Source organism: Schistocerca piceifrons, chromosome 6 (genome assembly GCF_021461385.2).
Source record: "Schistocerca piceifrons isolate TAMUIC-IGC-003096 chromosome 6, iqSchPice1.1, whole genome shotgun sequence".
NCBI lineage: Eukaryota > Metazoa > Arthropoda > Insecta > Orthoptera > Acrididae > Schistocerca > Schistocerca piceifrons.
Window position 1 is genome coordinate 351018306 of NC_060143.1, and position 22598 is coordinate 351040903.

Below are 22598 nucleotides of genomic sequence, written 5' to 3' on the forward strand. Positions count from 1 at the left end.
TTCGTTCCTTTTTAATGGATCGATAGTTCAAGGTACGTGTGGGTTCTGTCCTGTCGGACACCTTTCGCCAGGAGAATGGGGTGCCACAGGGCTCAGTTTTGAGCGTCGCTCTCTTCGCCATAGCGATCAATCCAATAATGGATTGCCTCCCAGCTGATGTATCAGGCTCCCTTTTCGTGGACGATTTTACCATCTATTGCAGCGCGCAGCGTACATGTTTCCTGGCGCGCTGTCTTCAGCGTTCTCTTGACCATCTTTACTCCTGGAGTGTCGCCAATGGCTTCCGTTTTTCTGCCGAGAAGACGGTCTGTATTAACTTCTGGCGCTACAAAGAGTTTCTCCCACCGTCCTTACAACTCGGTCCCGTTGCTCTCCCATTCGTGGAGACAACAAAATTTTTAGGTCTTACATTTGACAGGAAACTTAGCTGGTATCCACATGTGTCTCATTTGGCTGCCCGTTGTACCCGTTCTCTAAATGTCCTCCGTGTTCTCAGTGGTATGTCGTGGGGAGTGGATCGAACCGTCCTACTTCGCCTATATCGGTCGATCGTCCGCTCAAAGCTGGATTATGGGAGCTTCGTATACTCCTCTGCACGGCCGTCCATCTTACGCCTCCTCAACTCCATACAACATCGGGGTTTACGTCTTGCGATCGGAGCATTTTATACTAGTCCCTTCGAGAGTCTTCATGCTGAAGCCGGTGAATTGCCACTGCCCTACCGGCGCGATATACTGCTTTGTCGGTATGCCTGTCGGCTACTGTCAATGCCCGACCACCCGTCTTATCGTTCCTTTTGTGACGACTCTCTCGATCGTCAATACGGGTTGTATGTCTCTGCCCTGCTACCGCCTGGAGTTCGCTTTCGTCGCCTCCTTCAACACCTTGATTTTTCACTCCCTGCAACCTTTAGAATGGGCGAGAGCCACACGCCACCTTGGCTCCAGGCTCAGGTTCGCGTTCACCTTGACCTCAGCTCGCTCCCAAAGGAGGTTTCCCCCGGTTCGGTATACAGCTCCCGTTTTGTCGAACTTCGTTCGAAGTTCATTAATATGACCTTCGTTTATACAGATGGCTGTAAGACTAATGACGGGGTCGGTTGTTCTTTTATTGTCGGGGCACAAAGTTTCAAATACCGGCTCCATGGCCATTGTTCGGTCTTCACAGCTGAGCTCTTTGCCCTCTACCAGGCTGTTCTTTACATCTGCCGCCACCGACATTCTGCTTATGTCATCTGCTCCGATTCCCTGAGCGCCATCCAGAGCCTCAGTGATCCGTATCCGGTTCACCCTTTCGTGCACCGGATCCAACGCTCTCTTCAGCAGCTGGTGGACGACGGTTCTCCGGTTAGCTTTATGTGGGTTCCTGGCCATGTCGGTATCCCTGGGAACGAAGCTGCAGATGCCGCGGCCAAGGCTGCGGTCCTCCAGCATCGGACAGCTTCTTGTTGTGTCCCTTCATCAGATTGTAGCAGGGTCATTTGTCGGCGCATTTTATCGCTGTGGCATGCCGATTGGGCTGCACTTACGGACAACAAGCTTCGGGCCTTGAAACCTCTTCCCGCGGCTTGGACGTCCTCCTCACGCCCCCCTCGGCGGGAGGAGGTAGTGTTGGCCCGGTTACGAATTGGACACTGCCGGTTCAGCCATCGTCATCTGCTGACGGCTGCGCCGGCGCCGTTCTGCCCATGTGGGCAATTGCTGACGGTCCGCCACATTTTAACGTCCTGTCCGGATTTTACTACACTGCGTCTTGATCTTGGCCTGCCATGTACTCTCGATGCCATTTTAGCGGATGACCCAGGAGCAGCTGCTCGCGTTCTTCGTTTTATCACATTGACCAACCTGTCTACGGACATTTGATTACGCTGTTTTTTTAATCCTACGCCTGTCGATCTTTTATCGTGTTTTCCCTTTTAGTTGCTGTTTTAAACTTGTGCCTCGCGGTGCATTCCTAACGTAGTCTGGGCGCTAATGATCGTTGGAGTTGTGCGCCCTAAAACCACAAAAAAAAACAAAAAAAAATCTGCTTGCTGATCTTGTGGCCAGCACGACAGCACGTTGCATAGTGTTATGATTCTCGTCGTCAGTTGTTATGATGACATTTGGCCAATGCTAAATAGAAACATATACAGGCTGAAAAGTATTTAAACCGACAAACTCTGGGAGGTTGTAGGGGCCATCAAAATAAATATTTTTCCCTGATGTCATTTTTTTCTATGAGGATTATTTAAACCGGTGGTGGCCGTATTACGCTATTCAGTTGTTAGAGGCCGTATTACGATCTTCAGCTGTTAGAGGGCGTATTACGCTCTTCAGTTGCAGGCAACTGCTGTCCACCAGTGTAGTAGTGCATTGTCTCTGTTTACTAATGGAGCGATACACCTGGAGTGAGTACACTGATATGGTTGGTGCGTACTACTTAGCGCACCACAACGGACGAGCTGCACAGCGGGTTTATCAACAACAATATCCTAATCGCCGTATCCCGCATCATACGACTTTTGCTGCTGTGTACCAACGTCTGCGTGAGACCGGGTCATTTAGCAGATTACCTGGACAGGGACGCCGTCGCACGATAAGAACGCTGCAATTTGAGGCAGCTGTCTTGCAGCATGTGGAGCGGGATCCTTCAATTAGCACTCGTGCAATTGCGCGTAACGTGGGGACGAATCAGACGAATGTAAGAACAGTCCTTCGAGAGCAATTGTTACATCCATTTCACTTACACTGTGTCCACAACCAGGAACCAGTTGATTATCCACCCAGAGCACAGTTTTCGCAGTGGTACCTGGAACAGTGTGAAATGCATACTACAATTCCATCTTCTGTGTTGTTTACCGATGAAGCAATGTTCTGGCGTGATGGAGTCTTCAAGATGCACAATTCGCATGCTTGGAGTGAGGATAACCAACATGCCACAGTTACTAGCACTCATCAAGTGCGTTTCTTCGTTAATGTGTGGGTCGGTGTTGTTGGGGACTGTTTAATTGAGCCGCGTCTGCTACTATGCCATTAACTGGCAGGCTCTATTACAATTTTCTCGCCAGAACATTGCCAGTATTGCTGTATTGCTGGAAGATGTCCCTGTCCCCACAAGACAAATCATGTGGTTCTAACGTGGCGGGGCTCCGGCACATTTCAGTCGTCGTGGGCGTCAATTCCTGGACCGATGGTTACCAGAAACGTGGACTGGTCCTGTACCATGGCGTGCTCGATCCCCAGATATGTCCCCACTGGACTTTTTTGTGTGGGGAGAGATGCGCAACCTTGTTTACGTAACTCCTGTTTCATCAGAAGAGGATCTGGTTGCCCTGATAGTAGCAGCAGCAGGAACTATTCAGCATACCCCTGGGGTTTTTGCCTGTGTCAGACAGAACATGATCCGACAGTGTAACCTTTGTTTACATGTCAATGGAGGCATTTTTGAAAATCTACTGTAATTAAAATTGAATTGTGTTAATGTGTTGTCTCTTGGTCATAAAAAATGGAAAAGTGTTTGTTGGTTTAATTAATTTGCCGCCAGAGCAATCTTCCTATACCGGTTTAAATACTTCTCAACGGAAAAAATGACATTAGGGGAAAATATTTGTTTTGATGTCCCCTACAACCTCCCAGAGTTTGTCGGTTTAAATACTTGTCACCCTGTATTGCAGCAGCTGGCTGCATGGTTTGTATCTGCAACGACTGAAATAATTAGTAGTCGTTGGTATATATATATATATATATATATATATATATATATATATATATATATAGTTAACTTGCGGTACAGGCTTCTTCATATGCTGCATACATATAATCACAAACAGATGTCTAGAGAGGCATTACTTATGCCATACTTGACTAAGCACCTTGTTAGAGGTTGCTTCCTATCATCTAGCTGAAGGCTATGCTACATTCATAGTTGACGTCCCGAGCAAGAGTGGACGAGAGCTCGCCAAATAGTTGTCATAAGCAGCAGAGCGGCGCTAGCGGCGCTAGTCGCGACTCCCGGGTCCAGCGATATCTATTACGGACCGCGGTCGATATCTGCAACCCCTAACAGTGTTGTATCGAACGCTGATATCACACAGAGCATGCATTGCTGTATGTGGTGTTTACACACCCTATTAAGAACCTTGTTACGCATTTTGTAATGTTCGGGAGGATTATCATAAGTTGTTGCTGTGTTGTCCGGACAACACACAGCCAGGACAAAAACACAACAGGCGCAAAAACGCGACCTTGTAGCAGTGCCATAGAGACTCGCCACTTGCGCGAGTTCATCAGCGCCACGGGCGGCGCTGAGGATGAAGATACCGGGTGGTCAAAAAGTCAGTATAAATTTGAAAACTTAATAAACCACGGAATAATGTAGATAGAGAGGTAGAAATTGACACACATGCTTGGAATGACATGGGGTTTTATTAGAGCAAAAAAAAACTAAGTTCACAAAATGTCCGACAGGTGGCGCTGGACAGCAAAACGTCAGTGACTGCTCATGACAATCGTGTATAAAAGGAGCTGTAATGAGAGAGAGAATCAGATTTGCCAGTAGTCGCAGCATGTTGACGTTACCTGAAAAGACGCTTTTAGTGAAGCTGTATTATCAGAATGGGGAATTTGCAAGTTCAGCGTTACGATCCTATCGCCATAGGAAGGGGATTCGAACGGGTAAAGGTCCGTTGACAATTGCAGCTGTGGCGAGAATGATTTCGATGTTCGAAGCCACGGGTTGTTTAGACGATAGACCCCGTAGTGGCCCACCGAGCACAAGGCGTAATGCTGCTGAGACAGTTCAGGAAGAAACGGAGACTGTAGCGGGTTCGTCTATGCACGGGCAAGTCAGCGCTCGTGCAGTCGCATGTCGCACCGGCATTCCATACGCTACTGTCTGGTTGGCACTGAACCGTACCCTCCGATGCTACCCGTACTAAATCCATCGGCATCATGAACTGTTACCTGGTGATTTAGTGAAGCGGAGGGCATTTGCGGTGTGGGCGTTTCAAAAGATGGCGGAAGATGACGATTGGTTGAGTAACGTGTTGTGGTCCGACGAAGCTCATTTCACGCTCCGAGGGTCTGTCAACGCCCACAACTGCAGAATTTGGGCAAACTAAAATCCTAGAACTGTCGTGAAACTCCATTGCACGACGAGAAAGTCACGATATGGGTTGTATTTACCACATCTACCGTTATCGGGCCTTTTATCTTCGAGGAAATGCGTGATTCTGGTTTTGTAACTGCTACCGTGACGGGTGAGAGGTACGCCGATATGTTACAGAATCGCATCATCCTCATCCTGGCTGATAAACACCTGCTGGAACGTACTATGTTTATGCAGGATGGCGCTCCACCCCATATTGCTAAACGCGTGAAAGGTCCCTTGCGCGCGTCGTTTGGTGATGATCGTGTGCTCGGCCGCCACTTTCGTCATGCTTGGCCTCCCAGGTCCCCAGACCTCAGTCCGTGCGATTGTTGGTTTTGGGGTTACCTGAAGCCGCAAGTGTATCGTGATCGACCAACATCTCTGAGATGCTGAAAGACAGCATCCGACGCCAATGCCTCACCATAGCTCCGGACATGCTTTACATTTCTGTTCACAGCATTATTCCTCGACTACAGCTATTGTTGAGGAATGATGGTGGACATATTGAGCATTTCCTGTAAAGAACATCATTTTTGCTTTGTCTAACTTCGTTATGCTAATTACTGCTATTTTGATCATATGAAGTGCCATCTGTCGGACATTTTTTGAACATTTGTATTTTTTTTAGTTCTAATAAAACCCCATGTCATTCCAAGCATGTGTGTCAATTTGTACCTCTCTTTCTATATTATTCCGTGATTTATTCAGTTTTCAAATTTATTCTGACTTTTTGATCACCCGGTATACACTCGTACCTCGCCTCGACCAGTTGCCAGCCGAGTGCAATCCGCTAATGACCGGACGACAACGGACGGAAGCCTACTCGGAAGATAGAAGAGCAGCTCTCGCCCTCTTGGTTATAGATCATCCATCGCTGACTTAGAAAGTTAACGGAATTTAGCGAACTCTTACAAGGAACAGACTGTTGTAAATTGCATATTTACTGTGAAGTTTATCTACGATTACTGTACTTAGCCATTGAGGGCCTTTTTGTGTTACATTACAGGCAGTGTTGCAGACTTCATTATTTAACAAGTAACAAAGATAAATAAACTTTTTGACTCATTTGTATGACATTGTTACTAGTTTGTCGGAATGTTGTAGAGCCTTCGTCCTCCTGTCGTATTACCTCACCCTGGGGCATAGCTGTGTAATAGTGGCAGGGAGAAATTGCCTGAGCAGTGTTCTGCGCCAGAAGTCGTTTCACGAACTCAGAAACTCGGCCTACCTAACAACAGTGGCAACTCGGCCTCCATAGCGGGAGTGACGAGGATTTACAAAACTGCCGACGAAGGTTTACAAAAATTGCGATGACTTCAGTGTAATTATTCTCTTTGAAGGAAAGTTTCATTTCTGTTTGTCTCTTCATATATTTCCTTTAGTTAGCATCTGTACTATACTGTAGTATTTCTTTCTACGTATGGCCCAAGTTTCATAGAGCAATGTTACATGGCAATAAGACATCATGCGAAAATTGCTTTCGCCATAAAGTTATGCATACCAGTGTGTATTACGTTAGATTCCATAGGACGTCCGAGACATGAGTTCAAGATGATAAATTCGTTTCCCAGCGGAGAGGGAATTCTATGTCAGGAACATTAATCATTGCAGCACCATGAAGGCAAGCAGATAGCAGCGACCGATGGAGCTGCTCTATTCAGACGCTGCGACAACCTGAACTTCGTTGTTAGGCAACTCCAGAGAGACATCTGGACAAAATCACCAGCCAAGCAATTATGTTCACATCATAGCTCAAGCTCCCCGACCGCCAATTAACAACTGGTACGGTCTTTGTGATTGAAACACCTTGATCTTATCATAAACAAGAGATTGAATTGGAGGTTTCATAAGCAGTGCAGTGAATAAGGATTGTGAACTACTGTATCAGTTGTACCAGCTCTTCAAGAGGGACTCTATCAGACAACGCAAAGCTATTTAGTGAGCAAAGATACTTCCGACCATCTTGTATGGTTCGGAAATGTGTCAATGGTGGCCTCCCAATTCCGGAAAACACTGCATACTCTTTAACAAAACAGGGCGTTTGAGCTTTAACGGCTGCTCCTCGCAATACCCATCAGGCCACACTTAGGATACCCATCCAAATGATCAAGCGAGAGGTCAATCATAATCTTTAGGAAAACAGTATCATCACTTCACTAAACCAAGTATCTCCAAATTCGCTTCGTATACTGTAAGACCAAATATGACCCTCACACAACACGTTATTCCTGTTTGTTTATATGATCAAATGCTTCGCGGATTTCTTTTTTAGAAATCATATCTGAATGTTGTTTGTTTGTGATGAATTAGTGTAATGCCTTGTGCAAAAATGAGAAGCATCTACCAACATGTGTCGGAATTCGACAGTGGCGGTATCTTTGCTATCGGTACCGTGGTTAATAGTGACACGAGTTGGTCGTGAACCTATGACTATCATTCGGAGTCCACAGCGTTCTGTAAGTCTACTAATGTAAACTGAGGAAGTCGCTCGCTTTCTGGGTAGCTAATGGATTGAAGACGAGCACACGAAATGTGATGTTATGCCCTGAATTTAAATAATGAATTTTAAAGAGGTGTTTTCACCATGCTATTGTTAGAAACTGTGAACTTTTGTTTTTGTAACTGCACTATTTATGTTTCAACACAAAAATAGCCGCATCTGTAGATGAGGGTGAACCCGTCGCAGGTCGAAGCACGTTGTCTGCCGACGACAGATCAATAGTTATTTCGAGAAAAAAAACAGTCTTGGTTGGAGTGGAAACCATACTTTTATTGACCCGTTTGTCCTTACGGGACACCACCAGAAAAATTTTAATATGCTGAAAATTTGCGTTCGTCACGCCTGCGGGGACCTTTATTTGTACCTTAAAGACAGCGGCGTCAGTTGCAAAAGCAGTACTGCCACAGGACCACACATACAGGTTTTGAAACCACGTAGCGCAGTCTTTACACTAAGCAATAACTCTTCCAATCAGACTGACAGGTTCGCATCAGACTTACAAATTTGTATACAAACTATTAAGTCTGATAGGAGCGAGTTATTGATTAGTGTACGGACTGTGCTAAGTGGTTTCAAAACCTTTGTGGTCCTATAGCAACACTGCTTTTGCAGTTACTGTCCTTGTGTTTAAGGTACACACAACGGTCCCCACTTATGTGCAGAATGAAAATTTTGCAATATATTAAAAGTTTACTCATGATGCCCCTGAAGGACGAAAGGTGTCGATAAAAGTATTGTTTCCCTGTAACCGCCGTCTTTGTGGCCGAGCGGTTCTAGGCGCTACAGTCTGGAACTGCGAGACAGCTACGGTCGCAGGTTGGAATCCTGCCTCGGACATGGATGTGTGTGATGTCCTTAGGTTAGTTAGGTTTAAGTAGTTCTAAGTTCTAGGGGACTGATGACCTCAGATGTTAAGTCCCATAGTGCTCAGAGCCATTTGCACCATTTTTTCCCCTGGAACCAGATTGTTTTTCTCTAGAAAGACAACAGACGGTTATTGTACCAGATACGCCACGGAGAGGGAAGAATTGAATAGTGGCTAGTTTGTTTATTGTGTATGTGGGTCGGGGGAAGAGGGCATGGGAGGTGGGGGAGGAGGGTGACTGAAACGTGTCGGGCCTAACTTCACTTGAACGGTAGATATCATCCGATCCCTTAGCTGAAATACTTTATGGAATCGACAGAAAACTTAACCAGAAACGTCAGATGGATTTGGTGGCCGCCACCCCCAGTCAAAAGGCGGTAATACTAAGACATCGGTAAAGAACTTGGTGATATCGAATTTGTGATGTAGATTAAACCTTTCCTTTGTCAAATAGATTACTTAAAATTAGAAATTGGAAATTTGTGTTAAGTTCCTATAGGACCAAACTGCTGAGGTCATCGGTCTCTAGGCTTACAGACTCCTTAATCTAACTTTAAGTAACTTACGCTAAGGAGAACACACACACCCATGCCCGAGGGAGGACTAGACTACCTCAGACAGAGCGGCTACCCTGCGGGTCATAAAATTAGAAAGTGAGTTCACGATCGTAGTGGAATTAATGAGAAACATAACAATTTGATAGGTCTGGGCATTCGCAAAATTAACTGTGTTGACTGTGGAGAGTGAAAAAATTTTAATTGGGTCTGATTTAGAAAACACACGTATGAACATAACGATAATAACCCCGGTAGTAAACTGAACGACCAAAACAACACTATAGGAAATACACAAATCAGTTTAAGAATTCAACGTAAGGTACCGAATAGATACATTTTAAATCCATTAGAGAAAGGAAAATCTGTATTCACAGCAAGAGCGACCTACAATGCTTGCTTAACGAACAAAATGATTTTGATTAAATTGGTAATTTGACAACTGTCAAGACCTGTTAGTGCAGCAATAAGGCGAGCTTGTGGACCACGTTGAAGTCGATACCTGTCCTCTGGCACGTGTACTTTTGCCACATGCTGCGACGTACGTGCGCACCCCTGCGGTGTCGAACCGCCGTAAACACGACGGCAGCGAAATTACAACGACAACTATGTTTAACACTCTAATTCAATTTTAATATTTTAACGCCCTTGTTGTACATTACGATAATGAATACACCATTATGTTTTATAACTCATGATGTTAAGAACAGGTTACTTTGGTATCCCCGCCCGGTAAGGAGTTGTTTGTGGTAGCGAGTCGGAGTGATCCGCGACTCCATCATAACTGGTGCGAATGTCGCATACATTGGGCAGTGCCTTGCGAGTCGTACGTAGCTTTCCTGCTTCGACCACGAAGACTCTGAATGAAGTGCATGCTAGTGTGAACACGGATCTTGTTTACTCGGTCCACGCTACCTTTACACAAGTGAAATCTTCGCAACAGCGCGCTCTTGGGTTTTGCAGGTTGTCCTTCATCGTGCCTTCGGACTCTCTGGTTCAAATGGCTCTGAGCACTATGGGACTTAACATCTGTGGTCATCAGTCCCCTAGAACTTAGAACTACTTAAACCTAACTAACCTAAGGACATCACACACATCCATGCCCGAGGCAGGATTCGAACCTGCGACCGTAGCAGTCGCGCGGCTCCGGACTGAGCGCCTAGAATCGCTAGACCACCGCGGCCGGCGGACTCTCTGGTCGCCGGTTGAGTTGATACTAAGTATTTTACGGTGGCGCCTCGCCTCATGTACTCCGCGTGGACGCCGTCATATCGTTACACGGTCCAGTCACATTAATGTGAACACGGTCTTATTCGACGTCCTCATGCAATAACCACTCAAAGACGGCAGATGGCAGCACCAGCAGAGGAGAGTATACGGGGTGGTCCATTAATTGTGACCGGGCCAAATATCTCACGAAATAAGCATCAAACGAAAAAACTACAAAGAGCGAAACTCGTCTAGCTTGAGGGGGAAAACCAGTTGGCGCTATGGTTGGCCCACTAGATGGCGCTGCCATAAGTCAAACGGATATCAACTGCGGAAAACCGGCAAGCCGCTCCATTCGCCAAATATGGTCTTGTTCCAAGAGCTCCTCAACACGTGAAGATCGATGCGGTCAGGCATTGTCATTTGTAAAATCGAAGTCAGTGCCGAATGAAATCTTAAAAAGATGCTCATAGCAAAGGAGTATATTGGCACAGTAACCCTGTCCGGTGATTGCACCGCGTTTAAATATTTGGAGATCAGCATGCCCATGGACCATAATGCCTCGTCACACTGACATCTCGACGACCAAAACGATCATGTTCGACAATGTTCCAAGGTGCGTTACGTACTCTCATATGGCGACAGGTGGGAATACGTAATGAATCCAGGAACATTGTCGAACACGTTCGTTTTGGTGGTCCAGCTTTGGGGAGGCGTTAAGCTGCGTGGGCGTGCGGACTTCCAAATCTTTGCACGCGATACACTCACCAGTTGATGTTATTGTGTCAGTACTCATTTCCCTTATGCGTCTTCCCAGGGTTCGTTCGGCGCTGGTTTCATTTTCATGCGTCACAACTTGCTACCACATCGAACAGCGCAAATAGAGGAACTCTAGGAACGAGACGATATTCGGCGAGTCAACTGGCCTGATCTTTCCCCTTACTCGAATGCCATCGATCACGTGTGGAATACGTTGGAAGACATACTGCGGCAAGTCCACATGCACCAGCGACCATCCAGCCGTTATCGACCGCGCTGCTGGAGAAATGGAACGTCCTACTACATGAACTCCTTACCATGCTTGGCAGCACGTTGCAGAGCACTCAATGCCGTACGTGATACCGAGGGGACCGTCATATATTGTGGTGACCACAGTGTCACTACTTTCGCTGAATAATAGTGTCATCTCCGGCAGTCTCATATCGTATTATTGTAACTGCCTTCTGTACTACAGCGTAGCATTTCTTTCTATGTGTGTTCCAAGTTTGTTTGAGCTATGTTACTTGGCAGTGGCACATTCGTCCCTAAGTTTTGCACGTCAGTGTATTACGTCTTCATGCCAGACATAGTCAAAAGACTTTTCTGTGTCAAGCAATCCACTCCCAGTGCTTTCTCCTCAACTCTTTATTGCACGTATGTAATCAATTGGTTGCCCAAAACTTCTACTCATTTGCATATCAAATCGTTTAGTAGAGTTCACACCAGTTTGACGTATGTTGCAGGCTGTCTTCATAACTTAATTTTAATGACCAACAGTGTAGCCACCGCAAGCATACAGAAGTAGAAATTCATCGTCGTTCATATGGTGCATTATGGAAAGACGTGATCGATTAAGGGAAGAGATGAGATACAACAGACACCTTTCTCTTTTCCATGTGTTCCAGTACATTTTTAAGTCGGAGGTTGAAATTCAGAGGGGACATAAAAAGCAGACAAGCACTGGCAAAAGGGGCGTTCCTGGCTAAGAGAAGTCTATTAGTATCAAACATAGTCCTTAATTTGAGAAAGAAATTTGTGAGAATGTACGTTTAGAGCACAAATTTGTATGCTACTGTGGGAAAACTGGAGCAGATGACAATCAAAGCATTTGAGATGTGCTTCTACAAAATAATTCTGAAAATTAGGTGGACTGATTAGGTAAGGAATGAGGAGGTTCTCTGCAGAACCGGCAGGAAAAGAATTACATGGAAAACTCTGGCAAGTAGAAGGAACAGGATGATAGGACATCAGTTAAGACATCAGAGAATAACTTCCACGCTATTAGAGGGAGCTGTAGAGGATGAAAATTGAAGAGATAGGAAGAGACTGGAATACATCCAAAAATAATTTCGGACATAGATTGTCAGCGCTACTCTTAAATGAAGAGGTTGGCATGGGAGGGTAATTCGCGGCGGGCCGCATCAAGCCAGTCAGAAGGCTGAAAAGAAAAGGTTCAAAAGGTTCTGAGCACTATGGGACTTAACATCTGAGGTCATCAGTCCGCTAGAACTTGGAACTACTTAAACCTAACTAACCTAAGAACATCACACACATCCATGCCCGATGCAGGATTCGAACCCGCGACCGTAGCGGTAAGCGCGGTTCCAGACTGAAGCGCCTAGAACCGCTCGGCCACACCTGCCTGGCGAAAGAAAAGAGTTTGCGTGTAGCAAAATGTGTGGCATAAACGTCCGTATCATTTGGAAGCAGTGATTTAACAGCTTAAATTTTTTACACCGACAAGGGGCCACAGAACTTAGTATTTGACATAGATTTCAATATGAAACGTTGCTGAGGAATAGGGGTCTTAACAATAGGACAGTCAGACGGACAACAAAGTGATCGTATAAGGGTTCCGTTTTTAATTTTAATTTTAATAACGAACAGCCTCAGTTGCACCGTTTACCTAGAATTTACCGAATTCCGGACATTTGCCACGCCGGACATTTGCCACACTTGCCCCTTCGCCAGGTAGCGATCCCTCAGGTAAGGGACGCCCTTCCTCGTACTTCTTTCCGCTTTCAAACCGCCGTCTCCACATCTTACTCGATACAACCAATACGTAAGGGACCTTCTTCTTCGACATCTTGACCGATTACAGAGCTTCTTTTCCGAAATCGAAATATTTATAACTTTTGGGAAACGAAAGCAATACCGACGATTATGTCAGTATGTAACTAGTCCTGCCAAGTATAAATATTGATCCCTCTGTCTGTACGGTAGCTTCCTTTCACGCTTATTGATTGCAGTAGAAACAGCCCATCGCCATGAGAGCAACAAGAAAGGAACGATGTAAAGAGAATACGAATGTACGCTAATCATTTCTTTTTAATCACTGCATTTGTGCCTACTTTAATTGTTACAACTGCTTGCCCAAAAGACAATAAGCAAAGAAGAAATCGGTATGTGAATGTTCGAAAAGAACAACGACCTACTCCATGTTAATTTACTCTCTAAAATGCGATATCCCTTGTGGCGAAACATTAGTTAATAAAGTGTAGCGGGACAATGTTCAAAACATGACTGAAAATATGTTCACGGAATAGAGATAAGAACATCTATGATTGACATGTCATCTAAAGTCGAAGTACAATTTTAAAATGTTAGAAACAAGGAAATGAAGTAATACAGAATGATATGCTTGTAACGTACGTTGTTGTTCTACATTGTTTAGCTCTGGTATTTACAGGGTCACAGAGAAAGCATCCTAGGTTTTGGAGGGAAAAGCCGTAATTGTAATGATCTGCACTACAACAGAAACAAGAAGCACAACTTACGGAAAAATAATGTAATGTGTGTTCCAACTCACAAGCGACATTGAAGCAGATAGTTCCTGTGACTTAGTATGGGCAGAGGTTATATTCGACAACCGGAATAAATTCATAACTGGCTCCTTTTACTGAGCCCCGGTCTCAGATGAAATAGTTGCTGAACAGTTCAAAGAAAACTTGAGTCTCATCACAAATAGGTACACCACTAATACAATTATAGTTGGCAGTGACTTCAGTCACCTTCCGTACGTTGACAAAAATACATTTTAAGACCCAATTGTAGATAGAAAACAACTTCTGTAACTGTTCTAAATGCTTTTTTAAAATTATTTTGAACAATTAGTTCACGAGGACATTCAAATTGTAAATGGTTACGAAAACACACACTTGACCTCTTAGCCACAAATAATCCTGAGCATCACAACAGATACAGGGGGAATAGTGAACACACAGTCGTGGCGACGCTCAATTCCGTAACAAAGGAATTCAACAAAACTAAGCGCGAAATATATTTATTTATAAAAGAAACTAAAAATTCGGTTGACGTCTTTCTAAGAGACAGTCTCCAATCTTTCTAAACTATGTAAGTGAAGACCATGTGTGGCTTAAGTTCAAAGAAATAGTATCAACGGCTGTCGAGAGATTCATACCAAAACAATAAGAGACGGAACTGATCCCCAATGGTACACAAAACACGACAGAAAGCTGCTGCAGGAGCACCGGAAAAGGCAAGTGTAATTTAGACGAACGCAAAATCTCCAAGATTGGTGAAGTTTTACTGAGGCTCGAAATTTGGTGCGGATTTCATTGCGAGATGCATTTAATAGTTTCCACAACGAAACTCTCTCTAGAAATGTGTCGGAAAATCCAAAGAGATTCTGGTTCTATGTTAAGTAAACCAGCGGAAAGGCTCAGTAAGCAATGGGGAGGAGGAGGAGGAGGAGAAGGAGGAGAGAAGGGACCGAACCCTTCGGAGCAGGTAAAATCGTTAAATATGTCCGGCGTGGAAAATGTCCGCACACCGAATTTACCTAGGTTTCGGTCGGGATAACCCAACCTTCTTCAGAATAACGATATCTATCGTTTGTCCATAGTGGACATCGTCAAGCTAAAACCACAAATCCATAAATTATCGTCAGATTGTAAATCTTATCTGGCACTGCCTCGGCCCCACTTCGCGACTGCGATGCGGCAGCCACGAGTGCTGTACTGGAACTGACCAGTCCACTATGGACTAACGATAGATATTGTTATTCTGAAGTAGGTTGGGTTATCCCGACTGAAACCTAGGTAAATTCTAGGTAAATGGTGCAACTGAGGCTGTTAGTTATTAAAATTAATATTTATACAGGTACCGACAGAGCTGCGAAATGTTGAAGATATTTAGGTTCCGTTTTTACCAGTTTAGATACACAGCTCCAAAACGGCAAAGTTTTGGCCGGTGCAAAGAGGGGCATGAGGAAAGGATGTTAAAAATGGTTCAAATGGCTGTGAGCAGTATGGGACTTAACTTCTGAGGTCATCAGTCCCCTAGAACTTAGAACTACTTAAACCTAACTAACCTAAGGACATTACACACATCCATGCCCGAGGCAGGATTCGAACCTGCTACCGTAGAGGTCGCGGTTCCAGACTGTAGCGCCTAGAACCGCTCGGCCACACCGGCCGGCAAAGGATGTTAAAGGTACAAGCAATTGGCCAGTTGACGTATCAGGCAGCTGGAAGATAAACTGTGAGTGGTATTAAAAAAAAAAAAACAAAAAAAAAAAAAAACAAAAAAACGAAGCAGTACGACGCCAAAGGGCGCCTACTACGGGCGTTTAGTTATTGTCATCATGTTGTGCTTCTGGCTTCTTTGCTGTTCTCGAGCTGTCCACAGTCGCATACCCTTGTCTCAACACGTACTGTGGGACGACACATGTGAGAAGTCTTGCTTGCTACTTGCACTGATAAATAAACAGCTGTCCAATAAAATCGAGCTTAGCTGTTGTCCATTCACCAGCGAAGCGGAAGGGAAAGAGAAAACAAACAAAGGGAGCACCGGTGCATGCGTCACGCACGCACGCACGCACGCACACACGCACACGCACACACACGCGCGCACACACACACACACACACACACACACACACACACACACACACACACACTTCCTGAGGAGAAGGAGAAGGAAGAGGAGCAGGCAGGCAGGCAGGATGTAATAGCCGGTGCGCGGGGCAGCTCGTTTCAGCAAGGAGCCGCAGTTTGTCTGCGCGGGCCCCAGGGGCGGCAGTCGCTGTACAAGAAACGTCGCTCCCCGGGGACACGCGCCGGCCCGGCTGCGCGGGCGCGCAGCTGCGGACTACGCGGCGGCTGCCAGCAGCGCAGGCGAGGAGCGAAACAGAATCCAGCCGGGCTCCGCTATGTTTGTATGCTAACCAGGCGCGGATCCAGGGTTCTGTCTGTAAAGTGGGGGGAGGGGAGGCGGTTGTCAGTTAGTATTAGTCTCACTCCGACCCTGCTTTCCAGCACGCGCCAACATAATTAGCCGAGACAGTCACATTCAGCGTACAACAGATGCCTACGATTTTAATACTAATAACAATAAAACACTATAAATGTTTTAATATCTAATAGTAACAATGATAAGAATTTGTTTACATCTGTTTTTTGTAAACCGCTTTAGCGTTGGGTGTCAGAAGCTGTAATTAAAATATGTAGCATTTGAAATACACTCTTCCGAATACTTCAGAATTGTGTCATTTAAGAGTATTAAATGCATCAATCGCTCAGAAATCTGTCAACTGAATTCATAAAGTCTGTAAAAGAGTCCAAGGAGTGTTACAACGTTATTCGTAACTGTGTATCTTGGTCGCACATTAGAATTCACAATAACCGGTATCATCAGATCTGTTACAAAACAGAAACAACCGCACTTGCTGTAAGAGGATTCTGCACAAATTTAATTAAATATGTAGACAATAATAATTCCAATCCCAAAGAAAGGAGGTGTTGACAGATGTGAAAATTACCGAACTATCAGTTTAATAAGTCACAGCAGCAAAATACTAACACGAATTCCTTACAGACGAATGGAAAAACTGGTAGAAGCCGACCTCGGGGAAGATCAGTTTGGATTCAGTAGAAATGTTGGAACACGCGAGGCAATACTGACCTTACGACTTATCTTAGAAGAAAGATTAAGGAAAGGCAAACCTACGTTTCTAGCATTTGTAGACATAGAGAAAGCTTTTAACAATGTTGACTGGAAGACTCTCTTTCAAATTCTGAAGGTGGCAGGGGTAAAATACAGGGAGAGAAAGGCTATTTACAATTTGTACAGAAACCAGATGGCAGTTATAAGAGTCGAGGGGCACGAAAGGGAAGCAATAGTTGGGAAGGGAGTGAGACACGGTTGTAGCCGCTCCCCGATATTACTCAATCTGTATATTGAGCAAACAGTAAAGGAAACAAAAGAAAAATTTGGTGTAGGTATTAAAATCCATGGAGAAGAAATAAAAACTTTGAGGTTCGCCGATGACATTGTAATTCTGTCAGAGGCAGCAAAGGACTTGGAAGAGCAGTTGAACGGAATGGACAGTGTCTTGAAAGGAGGATATAAGATGAACATCAACAAAAGCAAAACGATGATAATGGAATGCAATCGAATTAAGTCTGGTGATGGTGAGGGAATTACATTAGGAAATGGGACACTTAAAGTAGTAAAGGAGCTTTGCTATTTGGGGAGCAAAATAACTGATGATGGTCGAAGTAGAGAGGATATAAAATGTAGACTGGCAATGGCAAGGAAAGCGTTTCTGAAGAAGAGAAATTTGTTAACATCGAGTATAGATTTAAGCGTCAGGAAGTCGTTCTTGAAAGTATTTGTATGGAGTGTAGCCCTGTATGGAAGTGAAACATGGACGATAAATAGCTTGGACAAGAAGAGAATAGAAGCTTTCGAAATGTGGTGCTACAGAAGAATGCTGAAGATTAGATGGTAGATCACATAACTAATGAGGGGGTATTGAACTGAACTGGGGAGAAGAGGAGTTTGTGGCACAACTTGACAAGAAGAAGGGACCGGTTGGTAGGACATGTTCTGAGGCATCAAGGGATCACCAATTTAGCATTGGAGGACAGCGTGGAGGGTAAAAATGGTAGGCGGAGACCAAGAGATGAATACACTAAGCAGATTCAGAAGGATGTAGGTTGCAGTAAGTACTGGAAGATGAAGAAGCTTGCACAGGATAGAGTAGCATGGTGAGCTGCATCAAACCAGTCTCAGGACTGAAGACCACAACAACAACAACAGACAATAAAAATAATTTCGTGTGGCCCAGGTATCTGGTGCAAGTCTCAATTGGATGCCACTTCGGCAGCTTGCGTCTCCCTAACCTACTCGAGTCATCCAACTGGAGTAAGGGGACCTATAGTTTAACGTGGAATCCGAGCTATATGTTGAGTCTGGAGACTACTTACATCGTTGAGAGGTGAAGGCGAGATAGAAACGAAGGCTGAAAATCTGTGGTCCCACCGAGATTCGATCCCGTTACGCTTCCAGGGACGCATATTACTGCTAGACCACAAGCCCCGACGTCCATATAGATAGCGTGTATCAAAATACGCGGAATATATGGTCATATCTTTTGATTGCATTGACATAAAAGCTTCAATAATTTACATCTACATGAGACCGTAGGCCTTAGTACGAATATTTGATAAATTTCAACTCGACACATCTAGTCAGTAGTTTCTGAGACCGCCGTATCATCTGGTTGCATTGACTTACAAGCTTAAATTTCTTACACCACCAACGGACGTCTCTCTTTTGGGTCATCAGTCTTCTTACTGGTTTTATGCGGGCCGCCACGAATTTCCCTCCTATACTAACCTCTTCATCACAGAGTAGCAACCTACATCCTCAAATTTTGCTGGATGTATTCCAATCTCTGTCTTCCTCTACAGTTTTTGTTCTCTACAGCTTCCACTAATGCCATGGAAGTCATTCCCTGACGTCTTAACAGACGTCCTATCTTCCTGCCCCTCCTCCTTGTCAGTGTTTTCCACACATTTCTTTCCTCTCTGATTCTGCGCAGGATTTCCTCATTCGTTACCCTATCAGTCCACCAAATTGTCAACATTCCTCTGTAGCACCACATCGCAAATGCTTCGATTCTCTTCTGTTCCGGTTTTCCCACAGTCACTACCAAACGGTTCTGTGCTGCAGACTACATTCACAGAAGTTTCTTCCTCAAATTAAGGCCTGTGTTTTGCCTTATATCCATTTTAATCCGAGCTTTTTGTACTTGGTCGTCCACTCTTATTATTCTCTCTCGGCTCATGTACATATTGTCTATTACCAGTCTCTCTCTATAGCTTACTCCTGTTTTTCTCAGAATATCGAACATCTTGCACCATTTTACATCGCCGAACGCTTTATACAAGTCGAAAGATCCTATGAACGTGTCTCGATTTTTCTTTAGTCTTGCTTCCGTTATTAACAGCAACCTCAGAATTGCCTCTCTGTTTCCTTTACCTTTCCTTAGGCCAAACTGATCGATATCTAACACGTCCTCAATTTTCTTTTCCATTTGTCTGTATATTATGCTTGTCAGCAACTTGGATGCGTGAGCTGTTAAGCTGATTGTGTGATAATACTCGCCCTTGTCAGCTCTTGCAGTCTTCGGAAAATGTGTGGACGATGTTTTTCCAACATTCAGATGGTACGTCGCCAGACTCGTACATTCTGCACACCAACGTCAATACTCTTTTTGTTGCCATTTCCCCCAATTACTTTAGGAATTGTGATGGAGTATTACCTATTCCTACTGCCATATTTGTTCTTAAGTCTTCAGAAGCTCTCTTAAATTTTGATTATAATAATGGATCCCCTATCTTCTTTAAATCGACTTCTGTTTCTTCTTCTGTCAGACAAATCTTGCCCCTCACAGAGGCCTTCATTGTACTCTTTCCACCTATCCGCTCTCTCCTCTGCGTTTAACAGTGGAATTCCCGTTGCACTCTTAATGTTACCGCCCTTGCTTTTAGTTTCATCGAAGGTTCTTTGGCTTTCCAATACAATGAGTCAGTCCTTTCGGCCATCTTTTCTTCTTCGATTTCTTAACATTCTTCATGCAGCCATTTCGACTTAGCTCCCTGCACTTTCCATTTATTTCATTCCTCAGCGACTTGTATGTCTGTATTCCTTGATGTCCCTGAACATTTTTCTGCCTCCTTCTTTCATCGATCAGCTGAAGTTTTTGTTGTGTTTCCTATCGTTTCTTCGCAGCTACCTTCTTTGTAGCTATGTTTTTCTTTCCATGTTCTGTGATTGGTCTTTTTAGAGATGTCCATTCCTCTTCAACTGTACTGCCTACTGAGCTATTGCATATTGCTGTATCTATAGCTTTAGAAGCTGTACTAAGGGCGGAAATGATGTTTATGTTGACCTCTATTCCATTTTCCTGTACAGGTTCCGGAACTCTCGGAACCGTGGAGATGCAAAACTTTTTTTGGTATGTGTAGTTTAAGAATGTCTGTTATATTCTCGTCATATATTTTATGTTGCCTGAAGAAATACATGTCAAGAGATTAACTTTTCATAACTGGGATGCACAGTCACTGAGCCGTGCGTGGCTCACGTTGGCGCCATCTGTTATGTAGCATCTTGTTTTACCGTACGGCCGCCTCGTCATTTTAAATTTCAATTACTGGTGTCACTGAATTACTGTCTTGCAGCGCGTATCGATATTTGCCCTGCCGTATTATCTTGGTTGCACGGCTATTACTTCCCGGTCGTGGTGTGGAGTGAGATCGGACGTGGAGCGGTTCGAGTTGGAACGCGCCAGAAGTGCAGTCGGGGCGTAGCAGCAGTCGGGGACGGAGCGCTAGGGGGCGCGGACAGCCAGTGCTCGCCGATCGCTCGCGACACAGGATGGACTGTCCGACGCACGGAAATGGCAGCGCGAACGACCGTTAGTTGGTCGTTCGGTCGGTCGTTCAGTTTGTCGCCTCTTTGAGCGACGTGTGTTTGGTCTTTTGACCGTTTCTGGGCCTTGTCACTGGGTCATCTTGCTGGACTTGGCTCGGTTCCTTCTTGTGCGGAGACGTCGTGGTCAACGGGCAAGAGTTACCTCTGCATGCTTGGGTCCGAGCCAGTGTGCCGGGATCGCCGTGTCTCCCAGTTCCCGATGGACAGCGGACGCTCATGGTTTGAGTGCCAACGACCTTGGTTGGTTGTTGGTCCGTCGTCTGGTCAGACGACGTGTGTTTCGTCACCGACCGTTCTTCGGGTTTGTGTGTGTGCCCGCCGGTGATTTGTTCTGCTTCTCCATCAGTGATTCATTTTACGAGTGTTCGAATTTCTTGTGGCAGTGTTTCGCGCAAAACTGTGTACCCTGTGTCAGTTAGACTGAGCAATGCTTTAAATGCTGTAATGCTGTCTGCGTACTGCAGTAGCCACTTGGTCGGCTGCGACAGAGCAGTGAGAGAGTGTTTTCTTACCGTGTTGATGCTGTCGGCCATGGCGTGTACTTCCACAGTCGTTGCGGTGTTCATGTATGTCAATAGTTATTGTGCCGTGGCTTATTAATAAACCAATATTTGAAGACGAGTTACTCTTCGCCTCGCTGGCGTTTTGGTTGTAGCGTATTTTGGTCTGGTGATCGAAATCAGGTAGTTGGTTGGTTCGTCGGCTGTCTGTCGATTGGGTTGCCTTCCGATTTAGAGATTGTTGGACAGGCTGCCTGTCTCGCCTAAACGAGCGTTAGTGTTACAATTCCATGCCGACTCCTGGAAACTTCTGAGCACCGTTCCGTGTCTGTTACATAGTAACTTCCCTGTTTGAGTTTTAGTTATTTGGTTGATGTGTGGCCTTCAGCCGAGTTTTTATATATCCTGAATTAATGTTCCTGTTTTGCCCTTTAGGCACAATATTGATATTCCTTATACGGGGCTTTCAGCCGAATTTTACATCAAATCTTTTTAGGCCTTAAGCCGTTGAATTACTGTGTTGATGTGTGGCCTTAAGCCGAGTTTTAATATCTCTTAAATTAATGTCCTTGTCTTGCCCTTAAGGCATGAGATTGTTCTTTATTTTATATGAAATGTTTTCAGATAAGGCCTCCTGCCTTTTGATTGAAACTCCTCTATTGCTTAATATGCGACCTTCAGCGTAGTTCCATTAAAATTAAATTGCTAAGGGCTTCAGCCGATTAGATTGAAGATTTAGAAAATGTTCTTGGGTGAAACCTCCGGAAGAATCTTGTATTTCAATTTTGCTTAGGCCTTGTGTCTTGGATTTTGAATCTAAAATTAATCAAAGGAGGTCGATTAAAGTTTGTGTAATATTGTGTGTTGATAAATAAAGTTTGTATGTTCAGTGCAAAAGACAGGAACTCATTTTGGCCCCTTTCCACAACCTAATCCGCTCTTTCCTGCCAGCCCAGGCATTTCAGTCATATTATTTCCACTATTGTATAAAGTAGACATGGCTTAAAGCCAAGACATCAGCACTTGATAATGGCACAAAGCCGAAACTGGAATAGTGGAAATAAAAAGTTTAACAGTCACTGGCGTAAACATGATGTCTTTCAAGACATGTCAAGAAGTTGTGCATATTTTATAGTTTTAAGTGGAATGATTTTTTAAAACTAAACCTTTCCCTTCAGAGGCTGCCAGTAGCACTTGTTCGTCCTTATGTCCAGACTAGAAGTTGCGAAATACTAGTGACTTTGTAGGTAAATGTGAATTCAAAACTGACAGAAAAAAGTCTTCAGATAGTCTTTTGTCGTCCTCCCTGGTCAGACTTGCATCTACGAAGGCATTTT